The sequence below is a fragment of the Amblyomma maculatum genome, chromosome 8, assembly GCF_055883805.1.
Source record: "Amblyomma maculatum isolate TAMU_Amacu chromosome 8, ASM5588380v1, whole genome shotgun sequence".
Lineage (NCBI taxonomy): Eukaryota > Metazoa > Arthropoda > Arachnida > Ixodida > Ixodidae > Amblyomma > Amblyomma maculatum.
Window position 1 is genome coordinate 88589580 of NC_139351.1, and position 7511 is coordinate 88597090.

Below are 7511 nucleotides of genomic sequence, written 5' to 3' on the forward strand. Positions count from 1 at the left end.
ACGTCTGGTACACTTCCCGGCTTTCCTTTTATCCCTCCATCATATCAGACTCTCACTAACTGTTCTTACGGAGACCGCAGTTGAAACTGGCTGTGAGAACAAGTTTAAGTTGAAGTGTGAGGATCGCACGAGGACCTCAAGGACATTTTCTTTTTCTTTTGTGGATAATTGAGGCGCTGCTAAATACTAAACTACCCCTCACTTCGATGTGTTAAGCACACATCTGCCATTGGAGAGATTTAACATAGCATAATCCTCGATCAGCTTACGCAGGGACCCAGCTGCTGTACATCCCTTGTGGCCAAGTGCGCATGCGTATACCTCGCGCTTCGACGCTTCGGTTCACGAGGTAGTGGATTGCGCTCTGCTAAATCTCTCTTTTCAACATTTGTGCGAGCTGAGATGTGAAAAAATGTGTTCTATATATCCGCCTTTGGGTTTGTCAGCTACACATATATTCTGCTTACGGACAGTCTTTGCCAAAAGAAACTGAGGGTCTGTTTCTCAGTCTCATGAATAAAGTTTTTTCATTCATTCATTCAGTCTCATGGTGGAAGATCACTGCCCCTTGCAAAGCTGCAAATCTCTCCAAGGTAAAGGCGAGCGCATTTCCTCATTTTTAAGACGTTTTGACTTCCTTTGAAGCCTTACATTGAAAAGCAAAACTTTGAGCCTGGTTGCATTTGGCAAATACCACAGAGGTACAAGAAAAAAGGCCAACTATCCAATTTTATTTTAAAAATTTAAAGCAAAGTAATTCATTTAGCTAATTTCACCCGCTTTTTATGCCTAACGCTGGTTCCAACTTTTGCAGCGCTGCACTCCTCTAGCGAAAGACACAAAGCCAGCACGTGGGCGCCCGGGCTTAACCAAAACTTGGTAAAAAAGAGAGAGTGTGCCGAGCGCAAATCGGGAGCGCGCGACACTCGATACGCTCCGAAGAGGAGAGGGGTGAGGGGAGGTAGTACGGAGTGGCCCCGTGACAGGACGCAGCATCGTATATTTCCCGGCTCGACGTCGGGTAGCAGCGCATTCCTCGCCGAACAAAGGCTCCTATTGAGCTCGAGCGAGCGAAGACGACGACGACGCAAGGACGCCATGACGACGTATCCGCCGGCGCGAACCCTTATAGGGTCTTCTTGCATCTTTTCGTGCACGAGGAACCGAAAACCACCAGAACTCACCGCGGCTGCACGAGACAGACAGTGCTATCCAGGCGAACCTAAACCCGAGGAATTTTCTTTCCTTTTTTTTTTTTTTTTTTCAGAGGAGCAAGGATCGTGTTTCTTTTGAACGAAATTTTATTTCATTTTTTTTTTCTTTTGTTTCTGCTCCTAGTTATTCTGCAATAAATTTTTTTAGGGGTTAGCGGCTTCCGTAATGAATCCTCGTGAGGGTCACGTTCGCGTACATATTTGCTGGCCAGCTCAGATCCGTTAACGCAAGTTCGGGCTACAGAGCGGGCTCGAAAGGTCGCTGAGAGCAACGGACTTGAGGCCATCTAAGTGTAGCGCCCACAAATCGCTCATTGCTGACAATAAATGTTTTCCAATCCAAAATAACTTGACCATTAATACTTTAATTTGTAGATCAATTATCTCACGCATACTTATTGGTATACAGTCATAAACTATACCACACTATGTAAAAGACCGCCTGACATAAAGAGATAAAGCCTCGCTTTAATCAATCCATATTAATGCGCCTGCGTAACCTGGAAGTAACGTATTTCACTCGGGATCCACGCGTCAGAGGGTCAATTAATCATATCAGCCTCCCACCTCGAATGAGCGACCCCAGTTGGCAACTTCTGCCATGTCACGTGGTCCCGTGACGTCACACAACCCGCCGACGAATAAAAGCCAGGTGAGGTCACCTACCAACTATAGCAACTGCTACAGCTATGATCGTGATTTGTTTCATCATCATCATCATCATCATCATCATCAGCCTGACTATACCCACTGCAGGGCGAAGGCCTCTCCCATATTTCTCCACTTAACCCGGTTCTGTGCTAGCTGCATCCACTTGACCTCTGCGAACTTCTTAATCTCATCCGCCCACCTAACTTTCTGCCGCCCCCTGCTACGCTTTCCTTCCCTTGGAATCCAGTTTGTTACCCTCAGCGACCATCGGTTATCCTCTCTTCGCACTATACATGTCCTGCCCATGCCCATTTCTTCTTTCTTCTGATTTGTTTAGCTCTCCATATATATCTATAGGCCGACAACGCTGGTGTTTCACAACAGAGGGCCACGTAAGCGGCCGTGAACAAGGGTAAGAAACGTCAGAATACTGATAGATATTGAACCTCCGATCATTCTCACGCAAAAATTTTTCGTTCTATCTTGCGTGACAGCTGAGATATTGAAAACGAGCCGCCTCCTTACATTATCAACTCATATGCCGGAGAGAGGCATACTAAATACGTCATCCGAGTGTACTTCCGGTTGCCACGATGTCATGCTCGCGCTGGTGGTGCTCACCAGCTTCCTCGCCTTTCAGCGTTTCCCCACACGTCCGCCGGATTTATAATGTACTAGCTGCACCTCTTCCCGCCAACAGTACATAAACTCTCTCCCACCCAGTTATCAACCTAGTTCACTTCGGGAGTGGCTCGCTCCACCTGAAGGGGCAGACGCGGTGGCATATGTTGGAGGGCCCTCGTGTGCCATATCAACAAGGTCATTCCGGATGCTTAATTCTTTTTTTTTTTAGATCATTCTTGTGGCTCTGAACTAAGGGCCCACTTATGTTACCTTTGTTTTTGTCTTAATTCAATAAAGTTTATTCACTCACTCACTCTTCTGCAAGTTTTACCCGAACTTCTGGAGTGAAAGCGGGGCGTTATAAGTGCCAAGCTGGCATGCACCATTTTGCAAGGAGAAAAAACAACGCGTCCTCGAAGGGTGGTGCCACACAAAACTATTTTGCTCTTGTCTGAAAATATTGTTACGAGACGAAGACGAACCATGTTTACGCTCTTTTATATATCACACGGAATAAAACTCTACCGATCAAGTTTGCAGGCAAATGAAATGGCTCCGCAGTATATATAATCAAATAATTACAAATAATATGCATAGCTAATATGAAAATATATGTGTGCAAGCTAATTAATTCAAATGTTTTAATCTCATATGTGGCGCACACCTGCGCGAATAGAACAAGAACTTTTTCAGTGGTATTGCTGTAGCACCGTTCGCAACGCAATTAACAAAGTTTCATTTGGAGCGAAATGCGGATATTAGCATATATTACACATTCCGAAACTATGCGCGCATCACTTGCTGAGCCAGAATTTCAGAGCTTCATTCACGGCCTTGTTGCATGCGCTGCACTATCTCTATTCGATACCGTAGAAAAACGCTTTCTACCACAAGAAGCATTGATAAATCAGCAGAAAGTACCAGCCCACCGACGACTGCATCCATGTGTCTCATCACAAACCAAGGTGCATATGGCAAATAAGATTGCACTGCGTGCGATTCCTGTGCGGACAACAGATGGCGCGACAGCAGCCATTTGGCGGCTTTCGGTTCATTGATCTCGGTGTGGTGCTCTAACCGCGTGTTTACCTCGGTCTAATCACGGGACAACCATGACGTCACTCAACCGCAGCTACGCAGGTGTCGTGGCGCTCGCTCTGTCTAACCTCCGCTGCTGTTGAAAATAAAGAAGCGCCGACTTGGCCCTAGCTAGCGCGCTCGCGCTCGCGTATGCGCTCGGGCAGATGCTTCCATAAGTGGCATAGGCGAGAGGCTGATTGCGTTCTTCTTTGATTCCACCATATCTGTTGGTGCCTAAACCCGCGAACGAACCAGGGACCTTGAAATGTCGTTTAAATGCCGATTAAATATCCTTAGCAAGACCGACTGAAATACAGACCTGCACAGATAGCACTGCTCCAGCGCGCACCTTCTAGTTCATAGCCTTCGCCGCTAGGGAACGAACACTACGGGTAACCTGGCGCTACTGCAAACCTGTTAATAAGAAGGGTCTATTAGTTCTGTCCTTTTTTCTTCGTCGTTATAGTTTATTTATCTGTCCACGCTGTAATGCACAAGCACCTCTTCTGCGCATGTGCAGCGAGTAACTGCAGTGCCGTCGCACAAAGCGGAATCGCGGTATGTCTTCTAGCGAGAGAAAAACATTATAAAAATAAACACTCTCCGCTAAAATACAAAAAGGCAAAATTTTAGAAGTATAACTTGGGCGAAGATCTTTTTTTTTTAATTTGGGTACAGTTTGTTTATATTAATTTGTGATTTGATGATGATGAAAATGACAGACGAACAGGTCAACCAAGCGCCCTCAACGACGAGAAAGGTAACGAATGTTGGCGCACGAGGTGCCATAGGACCCTGTTTTTTGTGCAGGTCTGTATTTCAGTCGGTCTTGGTCCTTAGCTGGTGCCAACAGATCGCAACAGTTCCTGTTAATTTAACGGCAGCAGTCGTCATGGGTGATAGGCGAGACGCCTCGTGAACCGTCTGCGCCTCAAAGGTTGCGAAGACGACAGACCGAATCCGATCATCCAGCATACGCAGCCCTCCGAGAGGCTGCCGTACAGAGACGAAGAGAGGTGATTCGAACGAAACGCCGAACGAATAGCCCTCCACTACGGCGTCTAGAATATCCTGGGCCGTTTCGGGAAGTTAAACCTCATAAACCGAACCAACCTTTTATTTTTACCTACCCTGTCATTTCTTCCTGTCGCTCACCTCTTTGATTTCCTCTCCCTCTTACTATTCATTTACTTCCGCAGCCCCAGTTCAGGTGCTTCTGGTGATTAGATAGCAGACCAGGGCTGGAAAACATCTTTTTACTTCCATTTTTTTTTTCGTTTATGTGAATAAAATAAGCACTTACTTCTGCTACTACCAAAGCATTAGTCAAGTGCGTCATCCCGCTCATCACTGTTTTTTTTTTTTTTTTTCAATGCGACAGCATTACTTCGCTATGTTCACAGATTTCTGTCCACAGACCGCGTCCGCAAAATCGTGTCCGCAGCAGTTGTGAGTAATTGAGAAGTGGTAGAGGTTAATAACTGGTGTCAATCGATAGAGGGTGACGTAATGTTGTGTCCGAAAAAAATAATTAGGCCGATAAGTTAATTCAGTAATTAATTAGAGGCAAATTTCAAAAATTGTCCGCAGCAGTTGTGAGTAATTGAGAAGTGCTAGAGGTTAATGAGTGGTGTCAGTCGATAGAGGCTGGCGTAATGTTGTATCCGAAGAAATAATTAGGCCAAAAAGGTAATTAGGTAATTAATTAGAGGCAAAAATGTAAAAGTAAAGGCGAAAATGGTCTTATTAGCCAATGGCTTGGCGCCACATTTGAATGTATCAAATGCTAAAATAGTTAATTAAGTCAGTCAATTAGGGTGACGTCAAGATGCATCAAATACTAAATAGTTAATTAAATCAGTCAGTTGAGGTGACGTCAAGGATGTGACGTCACGCAACCTGAAGTCGAGCCAAAAAAGTGCATAGGAAGGGATTCGCGCAATTTGAAAGAACCAAAGACTATAATGGGTAAAAAAGAAGTGAATTAAGCAACTAGAAGTAACCAACAACAGCATCCGTGCTTTCGCATTACTCCAATGCAGATTCTGCAGTGCTCTTTAATTTTTTATTATTATTTTACCAATCACAACCGCCGTTACCCATTTATCTTCGCTGCACTTATCCGCTCCGTAATGCTCCGCACGCCGGCTCCCGTTCGTGGTCTGCGGATTACTAGTTCTCATCGAGTGCGTGTGCAGCCACAGCACGAACAAGCGTAATTCGATTTCACGCTGCGTTGAAGCCGAGGAGTGCTTCCCACCGTGCACTCTAATCTTCTTATCCACTCGCTCCGTAATTTCTACCTCTCTCATTTCTCTATTTCGTCCTTAGAGCGCCTGACACAGATTTACCGAAACCCTTGCATATCACCTGCTTCAGACCGCGCCACGACAGCTCTATCCCACCGTCTGTTGTTCGCTCGCGTCCGGTGCTCTGCGCGATAAAACCGTGCAGTTCTGAGGAAGGCGCCACAGGCCCAAAGGGCCTTGACTCAGCGTGCGCGGGTTCCTAGTGTTCCTGTATATGCTCCCGCAGGAACGGAATACTAGGGCACTAGCGGTCCCTGTCTAGGGAATCCACCTAGTGTTAGTAAGGCTGGGGCAAGACTCCGTGTCAAACATACTTCCTTGTATATATTCGCCCTAAATAAATGTTTTCACCACCACCACCACCCTCAGTTGCATTACTGTGTTTGCGACTAAGTTCGTGCCAGCTGCAAAAAAGCACATTCGGAAGCGAAATATGTTGAGCGACCAATTTCTGGAAGTCGGCAGATAGTTGCGCCACCAATGAACTGCAGAGTTAACTAGATTTACGCACTTTTTGCTTGTCGAACAAGTTAATATTGTATATGTGTATGCCGCAGGTAGCGCGATAGTCCGGATTTTTTTTATTCGAGCACGGTGCATTCTTTGAGTATCGAATTTCGCTTTATGAGCTCCATGAGGGGCGTCGCCACTGACAGGATCAAAACACTGCAAACTCTAGAAAAAAAAAAAAGAAAACTGATTTATGTGATCAAATTTTCTAAAAAAAAAAAAAGAAAAACGACGTATACTGTGAAAATATGGGAAAAAAATGCGGTACTTCGTTCTCCTGCGCACCGTGTAGCGGCTCCCGCACGCTGCATGGAATTAGACAGGGGCGTAGCAACAGAACGCGTCCTTCTGTTCTGAATTCGTTTGTTTCCCCCATACCATTCCTCCACTGTATGGCTTTTTTTTTTTTCCCCTCGTCTCCATGCGGCGGGATGTCCTCCGGCAGTGGTTCTCGCCGGCGTCGACCGTTCGTCGTCGCAACTCGAGACATAAGCAAAAAACAAAAACAAAAGAATGGAAGAATCCGTAGCGTAAAGAGTGAAAGTAGAGCGGCGGCAACGGTGGGAAAGGAAGTGATGGGAGAGCGTTGCTGTTGGCGGGAAGGAAACGGAGCTAGCGCGGAAACCGCGATACGCAGTACCGGCGTCGTTGTACGAGGACCGTTATGCTCGAGCTGTAGCACGTAGATTGAGCAGCAGATAAAGAGGGAAAAAAAATAAATAAAAATAAAATAAAAACGGGCGGGAAGTATCGCCACGCGCGAAAAGGTGTTTTCGATACGCAACGTTGCACACGCCTCGAGCGACCGCCTGCTGAAAAGTGCACCCGTTGATACCGGTTAACTTAGGCTCGCTAAATTCGTGCAGTGTTTACGATGATATTGCTAGCAGTACTCATCAATCATGTGTAATGCCAACCTGTAGCAACGAGTGACGTTTCTTTCCGATATTTCGCGCCTTAATACTGCGCTAAATATATACTTAGACAGTCTAATGTGAAAGGTGCACATTTTCCGCATTCACTCAATGATTATTGATTAGTAAAGTTAGAACGATTTCATTTTTGTAACTAACTTTTCTGATTTATGATGCTGATTGGGGCGTTAACTTCGACGCAGATGCAA